This window comes from Macaca fascicularis, chromosome 6 (assembly GCF_037993035.2).
Source record: "Macaca fascicularis isolate 582-1 chromosome 6, T2T-MFA8v1.1".
Taxonomy (NCBI): Eukaryota; Metazoa; Chordata; class Mammalia; order Primates; family Cercopithecidae; genus Macaca; species Macaca fascicularis.
In genome coordinates, this window is record NC_088380.1 from 167601651 (window position 1) to 167614579 (window position 12929).

A 12929-nucleotide genomic window follows, 5' to 3' on the forward strand; every position below is an offset into this window, starting at 1 on the left:
AACAATAAGAAAGTAGGAACTGGAATCCTCATATTGGACAAAGTAGAAAACAGCATAACAGGAGACAAAAGACATTTTATAATGCTAAAAGCCATATTCCAGAATGAAGCTATAACAAAACTCAATAGCATTCATGTACAGAGATAATAGATAAAATACATAATAAGAAAATTTTATTTACAATGGCAACAAAAATAGGAGCAAGCATAAGAAGATATGTTCAAATGTATATGAAGAATCTATAAATACCTCTGAAAGATGCAAAAGCACATTTGAGCAAGTGGAAAGATGGCCCTTGCTCTTGTTTAGGATGTCTCAACATAATGAAGATCTCATTTTTCATTATTTTAATATCTGTTAATTATGTTAATTTATAGATTCGCCCAAGAAAATATTGACAAGCTTTCTTATCAAGTTAGATATATTGGGACCAAAGTTCATATGGAAAAATAACTACATAAGAAGAGGTAGAAAAACAGTGACTAGGAAGAGCTATGAAGGGGGTCTAGTCCTATTGATGTTAACACTGTGAAAGACTATAATTAAAATAGTGTGGTAGTGACTCATGAGGATACAAACAGAACAATGGAGTAGAAATCTATAGAAATCTAGTATATTAAAAAGGTTGTATCTCAGATCACTAAGGAAAAGATAGTCTTTTAAATAAATGATGTTGGGCAACTGGATAACCATTTTTTCACAAATAAAAAAAAAATAGATCCCTTCCTTCATGTCATATACAGGAAAATACTTTAAATGGATCAGAATTCTAAATGTAAAATAATGTAACTTTACTGAACGAAAATATGAGTGAGTTCCTCTATATTCTACGTTAATGAAAAAGTTTTTAGCTGATACTAAAAAGTCCAGATGTGATAAAAGATTGATAAACTGACGACATATGGCAAAAATACCAGAAGCAAAGTCAAAAGACAAATGACAAACTGGAAAAGAAGGAAAAATAACCATTCTATAGCAAAATGAACAAAAGAAAAAGAGAGACAATTTATAAAATAATATAAACATGGGCCTTGAACATATGAAAAGCTATTAAAGTTAATTCACATTAAGATAAATGCAAGTTAAAATTCACTGAGATACTATTTCCCACTTAGATGGGCAAAAAAATTCAAAGCTTGATGATATATTTTGTTCACAAGGCTATGGAAAACATGCATTACTGGTAGGCATGCAGATTGGTCGGAATACAAAATCCTTACTGAGGGAGATTTGGCATCAGTTAATAAAACTATACGTGCATCTGTCTTTCACCTTGCAGCCCAGTTCTAGGAATTTATCCTGAAGACACATCCCCAGCAAAACAAACATATATATGCGTGAAGCTACTCATTGAAGTAATATCTGTAGGAAACTACCAAAACGTCTAAGCATAGGAGACTGATTGATTAAACTATAACCCCATACATTCAATGGAATACAATGCAGTTGTAAACAAAGAATGAGGAAGATCTCTACGAACTGATGTAGAGTGACCTCTGGGATACATTGTTAGGTGAAAAAAAGAGCACATTGCAAAGGAACCTACATGTTACCTTGTATAAAAAGAAGGAGAAGAGAATATGTGTATATCTACTTACCTTATCTTTACAAAGAGACACCCAGGAAGTCAATGACAAGAACAACATTGTCTCCTGTGTGAGGTAGGGGAATGAAGCAGAAGAAATACAGGAGGCAGTGACACTTTTCTGAGCATATCTTTTTGTATAGTTTTGATATTTAGATGTAGGTTAATGTTCTCTGCATTCAATAAAAAAATTAAATTAACAAGGACGGGAAGGATAAAAACACAAAACTGAAAACAAATAAACCCAACTATATTTCAAATAAATAACATAACTCCATTAAAGGGGAGAGGAAGAAGTAACTAACCCAATTAATACAGGGTATTTGACTGTATACTCTTAGTTTTACATATGATTTCTATTTATTTATTTATAAGAAGTCTTGCTCTGTCACTTAGGCTGGAGTGCAGTGGCAAGCTCCCAGTTCACTGCAGCCTCTGCCTCTTGGGTGCCAGGGATTCTACTGCCTCAGCCTCCTGAGTAGTTGGGATTACAGGCGTGTGCCACCACGCCCAGTATTTTTAGTGGAAATGGGTTTCACCAAGTAGGCCAGGCTGGTCTCGAACTCCCGACCTCAGGTGATCCACCTACCTCAGCCTCGCAAAAGGCTGGGATTACAGGCGTGAGCCATCATACCCAGCCTACATAGGATTTCAAGTGCTCATGAAACGTTTATTAAAATAGGCCACAGGCTAGCCATAAAGCAAGCCTCAAAAAATTTCAAAGAGTTGAAACCGTAGACAACATGTTTTTAGACCATAATAGATATAAGCTAGAAATAAGTAACCAAAGGATAACTAAAAATCATTTTCCTCTAAGTTTGAAAACCAAGCAATAACTTCTAAATAACCCATGGACCAAAGAATAAATCAAAATGGAAGTTTCTAAAATATCTTAAATTACATAATAATGAATATATGGCATATTAAAATGTATGGGATGCACCTAAAGCTATGATCGGGGAAACAATAGCCTTATATGCCTATATTAGAAAAGAAGAAAGTCTAAAAACCAATTGTTTAAGTATATTTTACAAAAAGATAAAAATAAAAAAAGAATGAATGAAACCCAACAAATGTAAATGGAAGAAGGGCAATAAAATAAAAAAATATAGTGGAAAGAATTTTTAAAATCCCCAATTTGGTACTATGAAAAAGCTAACAAAACTGATAAAACTGAAAAAACGAGAAGAAACAAATAACCAATAACCAATGAATGAAGGGAACCTTAAGGAATTTTAAAAATCCAACTTACATTTAAAAATAATACCATTTGAAGATATTATGAGCACATTTGTATCAATAAATTTAAAAATTAGATAATAATTCTTCTAGGATACAGTCCTAGAAAAATAAAACCTCCTTTTTTATAAGAAGAAACAGAAAATCTGAATTGTCCTATATTTATTAAAGCAATTGAATTTATTATTTAAAACATTCCCCCCTACCCTCTCCAAAAAAAAATCAGGGCCCATGTGGCTTTGCTGGTAATTTCTTCCAAGAGCTAAGGAGTACCATCAATCTTATACAAATTGTTTCAGAAAATATAAAAATAGAAAGCATTTCCCAATTTATTTTTTGAGGCCAGCCGAGCATTGATATCAAAAGCAGATGAACACCTTAAACAAAATGAAAGAAAAATCCAAATGTATGTTATAGGTCAATCTTTTATAAACATAAAAGCAACAATCCTAAACCCAATATTTCCAGACAAATCCAGAGATTGATAAAAAGGCTAATACATAATGACCAGGTGGCATACATTCCAGGAATGCAAGGCTGGCTTCATGTTAGAAAAGCAACTAATATATTTCAACATAAAGAGGTTTAGAAAAAAAGAGGAGATAAGTCATATAATCACTTCAATAGAAGCAGCTATGTGTATATGTGGGAACTAGTAAGGGTTAAAGTGAGTTGGGGACACATTTAGTTTCAGTTTAGTGAAATATTTTTACGTAGTTTGTGGTCACCCTTGAGTACTTAATTGCCTTACTAAGTACTTGAGTAATTAATTGCCAGGTTTCCAAGGATAGAAATGTCTTCTAGGTACACCCTATTGCCTGCCGAGTTGATTTAGATGTCAACACAAAACAAAGAGGAGTATCTAACTAAACACATAAGCTACCATGACCAGAGCACTGGAAAAAAAAAAAAAAAAAAAAAAAAGCTGTTGAGTGTTGCCAATTCAAAGAGCATTTAAGCTTACTGTACAACTTAAAATGAACTGAAAATTTGCAGTTCATTAAAAAAAATCCGATAGAAATTTCCCCAAATTTGACAAATTGTGAACTTAAAGAAACTTTTCTAAACTATATTTAAAAAGTTTTGATCGAACATACTATAACAAAGACTAATCTGTTTTGCTATAAAAAGTGAGAATGCAAAATTATTTCCATATGAAGGGACAATTCAAGAATGTCCAGCAAAGGACATAGGAACAAAATATTGCAGGCATGTGATGGGCAGTGAATTCATATTATTTTTCTCAAGTTTTTTTCATTTTGTAATATTTGGGTTTTTTTTTAGCTTTAAAATTTTATGCTTTTCTGTAATTTATTTTCTCATTTTCAATAATTGCTCACTTTAAATTTGTTTAGTATTATTTTCTGAAGTAGAACCCCTAAAATTGAATTAAGCTTTACAAAGTACAAAAATCTGTATATGTCTGCACTTACTAGTATTAAAATAACTCCAAATATTAAGTGTTATTTTGAGTAGAACTGATACTCTCCAACAACCGTGGTGGGAATGTAAATTGCAATAATCACTTTAGAAAACTGTTTAGCAGTATTAAGGCCCAGCAACTCCACTCCTAAATATATATCCAATAGAAATATATATATATATATACACACATGTGCTAAAAGATATGCCCAAAACTGTTCATAGGAGCATTCTTCATAACTGCCCCAACCTGGAAACAATCCAAATTTCCATCAAGAGTAGAACATATAAATAAGTTGTGGTGTACTCACATGATAGAAAACGACACACAAATGAAAATTAGCAAATGACTATTGCATGAGGCAACAAAAATGAATCTCATAACGAGATTTCTCAAACTTTCTTAGCTCCCTTAGTGTCTCCGGAATGTTTTCACAGGTGCCACCACACCAAAAGAAATACATAATAGTTCTGATTATTAAGTTGTAAGGTCCCAATAACTTAATAAATACTTTGTTGTGAGAAAGGGCTTGGTCTGTCACCCAGGCTGGAGTGCAGTGGCTCCATATGGGCTCACTGTAATGTCCACTTCCCGGGTTCAAGTGATTCTCCTGCCTCAGCATCCTGAGTAGTTGGGATTACAGGCGTGCACCACCATGTCCTGATAATTTTTATATTTTTAGTAGAGATGGGATTTTGCTATTTGGCCAGGCTGGTCTTGAACTCCTGGCTTCAAGGGATCAGCCCACCTTGGCCTCCCAAAATGCTGGGATTACAGGCGTGAGACACTGCCACTGGCCAATACTTATGTCTTAATAACTTAGCAGTCATGTTAAAAATACACATAAATTGAAAGAAAAACTGATATTTTACATTCTTAAATAACCACAAGAAATTACTAATAGGATTTGTGTGCCTGTTGGGCATACCAAAGCTTCTTGAATATTGGAATCAGATTGGATTTAGCTACCCTCATTTGTTTCATATTGACTTTTGTGAGTACTGGCTTTTAATCACAGATACTCTTGAAAATCTGGTGTTAAAAGATATAACATCAAAAGAAATGTAGCACAATCTAATATTGAAACTGAACTACCATGAGCTATTATTTCATTCAGTGTCTGAAAGTTGTCACTTATCACTATGTGACTCTAAAATTTAAAAAATATCCTGCTCTCTCCTTATGAGCACATCGTGGTATCTTGGGATGCTTTAGCACGCAGTTTGGGAACCATGACTGTGGACATGACATTAAGCAAAAGAGCCAGCCACCAAGGAATATATCAGTGTGATTCCATTAATAGGTTTTAAGAACAGGAAAACTTAGTTATTGGTTGGAAATTAGGAATGTAGTTACATTTGTGAAAACGGACAGGGTGGTGACTGGGAAGAGGCACACCAGGACCTTCTCGAAAGCTGGTAGCATTTTATTTCTTGATCGAGTGGTGGCTACATGGTTGTGTTCACTTTGTTATAGTTCATCAAGCTGTGCACTTAAGGTTAGTTCATATTATGTGTTATAAATGAATAAAAAGGATTAAAAAAAAATAAAACCATTCTAAACAACAAAATGTAAGAAATCACACCTGAAAGTGTAGAGCCCCCGGTGATACCCAAGCCAAATTAAATACATCTTCCTTCGGAGCATTGGCCACTATTCTACAATTGTGTGCTAACATTCGGGGGTCTCTGGCTAGACTGTGAGCTATGAGTGGATGGTGACCATGTCTCATTTATCTCTAATTCTCTAGTGCTTCAAATACGACATGAAAGACCATTAAATATTGTTTAAATAAAAAACATTTTAAAAAATACATGTACTAACAACATTTGGTACACACTGATTTCTTTTCTCTATCTTATATGAATGCCCCAAGTAATATTGTTTTTATGGTCCATCTGTGGTCTTTCTTCTAAAAATATTCTTTTGCTTTGTGGATACTCATTTCTAATCTCCAAAGAGAATACATTTCTACAAGAAGGGAACACAGACACACACATATTTCCTTTAAGAATTTATGTATATCACAGAGTTCCAATGCTACTGAAAGGGTAGTGCATAAACTAGTGTCAGTCCACAAACTGTGTATTATTTTATTGTAGCAAGTTAAATACAGGCATTGAAAGCAGGTGTTTAGAAATGAGCGCTAAATTTGATTCTAGTACAATATCCAAGCATGTGCTCAGTAAACTTGCCGTGTTGAGCAGGCTAGGTACCAGTTTGGGTATCGTCAAACTCACATGGTGAGTTGTATATGACATGAACTATATACCAGTCATTCATGACAGAACTAGATATTGGTCCAAGATAGATTGGACAGAAATATCTGGTTCTCCCTCATAGGTCGTTTTTAAGGTTCTGCCATTGACAATTAAAACTGGAAAAGATCAATCCCATTATTATACAAATGGGAGAACTGAGACCTAGAGTTCACCCAGCTTCTGATCGCCAAGCTAGTAGTTTTTACTCTATAATATTACCTGTATTCCTTAATGAGTGAGGGTCTGGGATAAAATCAATATTATGATTGCTACTATTAGCAGTAGTAGCAACTGTAGCTACTACTAATACATATCCAGTGCTTATTAGGTACCACCACACAAAATTGCTACTTTTATGTCAAAAAATGGTCAAGTATTTGTAATTTCACGTGGTTCAACTCATATGAATGCTGATAACAATGTCAAGTGTTTTAAGCCTTAAAGGAGGAGCATCTGCAGGCAGACTTTTTGGGTTCCTATGTTGGCTCTGTCTCTTCCTGCCACATTGTGGCTGGCAAGTTAATTACATTTTCTCTGGTATAAGTTCCTACATCCACAACGTGGAGCTAATAATGGTAACTATCTCAAAGATTTATTGAGGCTTAAATGATCCCATGCGGTTGAAGCCCTTGAAATAGCACCTGGCAGATAGTAAGTGCTCAGTTAATGTTAGATATTCTGGCTACTTCCAACATTACCTCTTTGATTAATTCTCAGGACAATCTTGTGAGGTAGAAACATTTTATCCTCAGTTTATAGATAAGGAGACTGGAGCTCAAAGAGAGTAATTTGAGCTGTTGTCCGCATGATTGCAAGCACATTTTCTCTGTCTTACATACTAATTTTCAGTTCAGTGCCTGCTAAATCAAGTCTAATAATTCCTGGGGCATTTCATCAGAATTGCCAATATTTGAGTGTATCTAGCTTCTGGGATTCTATAACAGTCAGTTATGTAAAAGACAATGCAAGCTATTTTATTGTCTAGGGAAGAGAAGCAAGTTTCACCGTTTCTCCTTGTTTTTAGGTCTCCAGATTCACAAAAATGTTGTAAGCAATAAATAAGCTGATGATAACAGCTTCTGATTTTATAATAGTACAGTCTTGTAGTGACCCCTTATGTATTGCTGCTACTCCCCAAAGAACCCCCAAACCTCAGTTGGAACTGTCCCCTGGATTACTGAGAGGGAAAACTCCATGTGGCACCTGCTAATGAGAACCTGTACCATTAAATTTGGTTAATGTCTTACACAAGACCGCAGAAATGCCGTCTTCTCTTTTTCTCCTTAAACAGAATAAGTAGTCGAGAAATTCCTTTGAGAAGCAACAAGATTTGATTGAATTTTTCAGGATTTCTTATTATTCTGTCAAGTTCACTTGACAGCAAAGGACAAACTGCCTTTCAAATGCTATAAGTGAATGCATCAGCAATTCAGAAGGAAAAAACGCGGGTTATTAAGTAGGAACAAGTCTCTCTGAATATATTTACACCAGCTCATGGAAACCATTGTCCTCAGAAACCTCTGCAAAAATCTATTTTCTAGTGTCGGTAATACTTTAAGTTTGACAGATGATGATAAAATACAATGAAATTACCTTTGAGCTCTGATATGTACACCAGCGCCCACATTTCTCACAATTTGATTTTTTATTTTTCCAACACAGTCATCTATTTTCAATATTATCCCTGCACACTCAAGGTTTATGCCTGGGGAACAAAACTATTTATGCCTAAGTCATACTTATATACAGAATTTACGCTATATGTAAACATACACACATACAATACACATGTGGAAATACATATTAGTTAAGAGCTGGAAGGAACCTTCCAGATCTTCAAGTCTTCTTTACTGTCACATTACAAATGAAGAATCTGAAGCCCTAACAGAAATGCTATTGAGAAGGCCACACAGAAACCTGACTTCAAAGTGAGATTTGAGAGTATAAGAATGCAGCAAGTTCCTACTATGTTCTGAGGGTTACAGGAGGCATATTCCATTCTTAAGTTCTTATACCATTTCTATGATGTTAATATCACTCCCATTTGATAGATGAGAAAATTGAGGCTTAGAAAAGTAGCACAGCTAAGAAAAGTAGCACAGCTAAGAAAAGTACCACAGCTAATAAATGGCACAAATGAAATTAAAGCATTTATGCAACGAGGTTCTTTTTAGCATACCAGCATTTCTCTAAATACATTCACCGCCATATGACTGACATAATTTTGCTAATCCATGTGTCAACTGTATTTTAACTTTTTTGATTAATTAAACATTTATAAAAAGTTTATTACCATTTAAATAGCATGCTAAAGGAGAAGAGAACTATTGCTGAGTTTTAGCTGGACCCTGCTGCTACCTAATGACCTCAAAATTGTATCCAGCTCTCTTTGTTGAAATGGCAGATTAGTAATGGGTAGAGAGGTATTAAAGGTCTAGTCACACCAAAATGAGACTTAACGATGGAAAGAGAGAGGGAAAACTTTTACTATGTGATCTACCTTATAGATCGCATTTGATCTATATGATATATATATTTGATATAATATGTGAGTGTCACCTAAAGTCATCTTTGTCCTACCTAAGATCATTTTTGCTTCTATCTTGGTTCCTGTTCTTCACTTTGAGAAACACTGCAGTACATATAGTAACTGCGCTACATAACATATAGTAACTGGGTTGTCCAGGTCATGGTTCTGGAACTCCATCAGAATCGCCTAGAGGCCTGTTTAAAACAGATTTCTGAGTCATCCCGAGTTTCTGACTCAAAGTGTCTGTGGCAGGGCCTGAGGTTTTGCCCTTCTAATAGTTCCTGAGTAATTTTGATACAGCTAGCCCAGGAAGCACATTTGGAATGCACTGCCTTAGGTTGTACTTGGGGAAGAGGAAGTAGAGAACATACGGTGGCACGTGTGTGAAGATTTCACCATCAATCTTGTGAGTGGAGGGATCTGGAATTTTTAATTAAGCAGATGAGGCAAAGAAACAATGTATTCTTGTGTTCCTGTGTCACTTCAATTTAATGAGTTCAGATTGATACTGCACCAAACCAGAGCGACCTGCAAAAACTTTAGCTAAGAGACAAAAGTACCTCCTCTCAAATAATACAGGTTGTTTTCAGGCTGCTAACTATCTGCAAGGCTCCCTGCATTGGCAACAGCAGTCAGTGATCACTAATACCGAAAGCAGAAAATGAGATTCTCCTTCTTTTCTCCAGACGTTTAAGACAGTACTTAACATAAACAAAAAATGCCATATCCATTAATATTCTTTCTCATCCAGTTCTCTTAGTAACTAGTAATTATTAAGTGCCTTCTGTGGGCCAGTTATTGAATTGTACTAGGTAATTACACACACACACACACACTCACACACACACACACTCTCTTTTAATGTGAGCATTTGACAGGCAAAGTAACTTGCCAAGGCTACACAATTATAGGAAGTAGAACTGGAATTCATATGCAAGTTTTATTCCAAAGCCCATGTTTTTTTTTTCTGCTAAACCACACTCACTTCTATTCTGACTACCCAACTTCATCTCTTAATAAAAGTGTATTTTATAAAAAATGAAAAGAAAAGACTCCAAAAGCTGCAACTTTGTAGTCAAAAGAATTGTAAAACGATGCCACCAGAAAATGAGAAATCAGTGATATTTAATCGGCAGAAAAGCTAGAGCTCCCTAGGTTCAAAGCAAAATTTAAGAATGCCTGGCTAAATTTTACTTTAAGGAGAGTGAGTAAATGGGTAGAATGAGTCTCAGGAATCCAACTGGTTTAGTTTACTTTTGAGTCACAAAAGAAATTTTCATTCCTGTCTGACGTGGCAGAAGCTGTTTGAAGAATGAACGTGGCAGTAGAAGCAACACTGGGCCAGGTGCGGTGGCTCATGCTTGTAATCCCAGCACTTTGGGAGGCCAAGGATCACCTGAGGTCAGGAGTTCGTGACCAGCCTGGCCAACATGGTGAAACTCCATCTCTACTAAAAACAAACAAACAAAAAACAAAACAAAACAAAAAAACCAAAAATTAGTCAGGCATGGTGGTGCATGCCTGTAATCCTAGCTACTTGGGAGGCTGAGACAAGAAAATCGCTTGAATCCAGGAGGCAGAGGTTGCATTGAGCTGAGATGGCACCACTGCACTCCAGCCTGGATGACAGAGCGAGAGTCTGTTGCAAAATAAAACAAGAAGCAGCAACACTGAATTGAGAGCCATGAACCTTGGACTCTGGTGTTCTTTTGTCTCAGGAATTCAGACTTCATTTCTCTAGTTCCTAGTTTTATCATCTGTAAACTACGCAGCTGGACTAAGCTCCATTCCGTTCCTCAAAGCTCCATTCATTCGAAAGGTAGCCTCCTTCACTGGACTTACCAGCATTGTAGGCTTCAAAAGATAAAGCTCATCTTTTAGCACGAGAGGAGTATGATTTAATTGTAAAGTCAGCATGTGGGTTTCAACCTTCAGTCTCTCAAGAGCCTATTAATCTACTCATATGTGATGTTATACTGCTATACTCTTTAAAAAAATACATAGTGAAAACCTGAGAGATCCTGAACCCTTTAATCCATATAAATAGACTGTAAGAAATGAATTATCCAAGAAATTTTTAAAAAGTCATCAATGGATGAAATGACGAACTCAGTAGGTGTTATTAAGAGTAATTATAGTAACATCTAGAAAGAAAATAACATCTGTGATTTGCATGATTAATGGCTTAATGTAACAGTACATCTGTTAATGGAATAATACTCCAAGCACTCTTGACTGTACATTTGCAAGATCTGGAAACAGAGAAGAAACTGTGGAAGAAGGGAGTAGAGGAGTAGCAGAGTGCCATATTGGCTTTTGGAGGTCAAGCTCCTCTCCACAGTTTTCAGATTCTCCTCTGCCTACCTTGGCCAGAATTGCCTGGCAAATTCAGAGAAAAACCAAGTTTCACCAGATGCATGCATGCACTCCCATAGGCACAATAACTAGAAGCTCAGTATAATTTTTATTTTTAACATTACTTTTCACCTTAGGGTTAGGCATAGTGTCACTCCAGCCTTAATAGCAGGCCACAGGACTGCCCTAAATGTATTCATCATAGACCTGCATGCATGGGGCTTTTTTTTTCCTGGAAGGAGTAACTCATACTTAGGGAGCGAACACATTTTTCTTTAAGCACCAGTTTTCTCCTTTGAACTCAAAGGAAAGTCAAACTTCCCACCTATAGTGGAAAACTACTGCAATATGGCAGCTTCAGAGTTTATCAAGATGAAATCGGGAAGCCATGTAATGATCTCATTCTCTTCCTCAAAGCTGTAGTTTCTGTCTGCTTTGAGGAGAAGGCTGTAACCCCATCTGCTTCCTCAGGCTGCGCTGGATGAATGCAGGATAGCAAGATATATTATTTATCATAAAATGTATTCAGGCACATTTAGGCTGCAAGCCCTGTTGAGTAAGGAAGTAGCATTTGCCATCAGCTTATCATAATGAAATCAATTGACAAAAAATAAAACATTCTGTTAGAAAAGAAATGTGGATCTTGCACCCAGTAAGCCAAATGAAATTTCAAATGCAGTGTAAAGAAAAGTAGTTATATCCTGGGCCTAATTCAGAACTCAGACTTGATTCTAAGAGGCAATTACTCCCCCATTATGTAGGTAAGGCCAGGATGCTTTTACTTACCCCAGCAAAGCTGACGTCCCTATTGAGCAGGCTCCAGTAAAAGAAAACAGTCCTTGAAAGTGTTGGTATTTCTCTCGCACACCTTGGCTAAAATAGTTCTCTTTCCTATGGAATTTTTCATTTTTCTGATTATATCTGATTATGTCAAGGCAAGGCCTCAAGCTAACACTCCCTCAGAAACTTAGAGAAGATGACACACTGAAAATAAATAACTGTGACCAATGAAAGAAAAAGGAAAAATAAGCTGCCTCACTAGGCCCAAGAGTGAAAGAGAAGAATGGTGAGTCTGTGAATGTGAGGCTGAGTCCCAGAACAGTGAAGGCAGTGTTCTTCGACTTGGCTGAACATTTACATTGTTAGACATGGCTCTTGCATAAATTTCTACTTTCTGTGAATCAATGAGCTAGCAATATCAAAATTCATAGTGATTTTTGTTCTCTACGTATGGTACAAAATGACTTTGTCCATCTACCTTTGGTAATGCATGTAATTAAGTGTGAGACAATTATAACCTTGTAGCTCCCTTTGGGGGCCTGAAATATAATTCAGTTGCTTGGTTTCAAGGGCACTTAAGAAAGACAGACTAGACTCTCTGCGGTGACTTCTATATATGCATGCTGATGATGAATTTGCCCTCAAAGCTTCAGAAGTCTCATTTTGCAGTAGTCATAGTTTTTATTGATTACTGTTTGATTATACAAAATAAGGAAAGTGGGACCAATATATTAGAGTTGCAGATTATGTGAATGG

General features: G+C 36.0%; 1 protein-coding gene across 1 annotated transcript in view; it reads right to left on the bottom strand.

The window, feature by feature from the left end:
• Window positions 1-12379, bottom strand: part of ATP10B (ATPase phospholipid transporting 10B (putative)) — a 273772-nt gene extending 261393 nt beyond the window's left edge. The window contains exon 1 of the mRNA XM_005558441.4: window positions 12180-12379. The gene's annotated coding sequence lies outside the window, so the exon portion shown is untranslated. The remainder of the gene's footprint in view (window positions 1-12179) is intronic.
• Window positions 12380-12929: the final 550 nt, after the last annotated feature.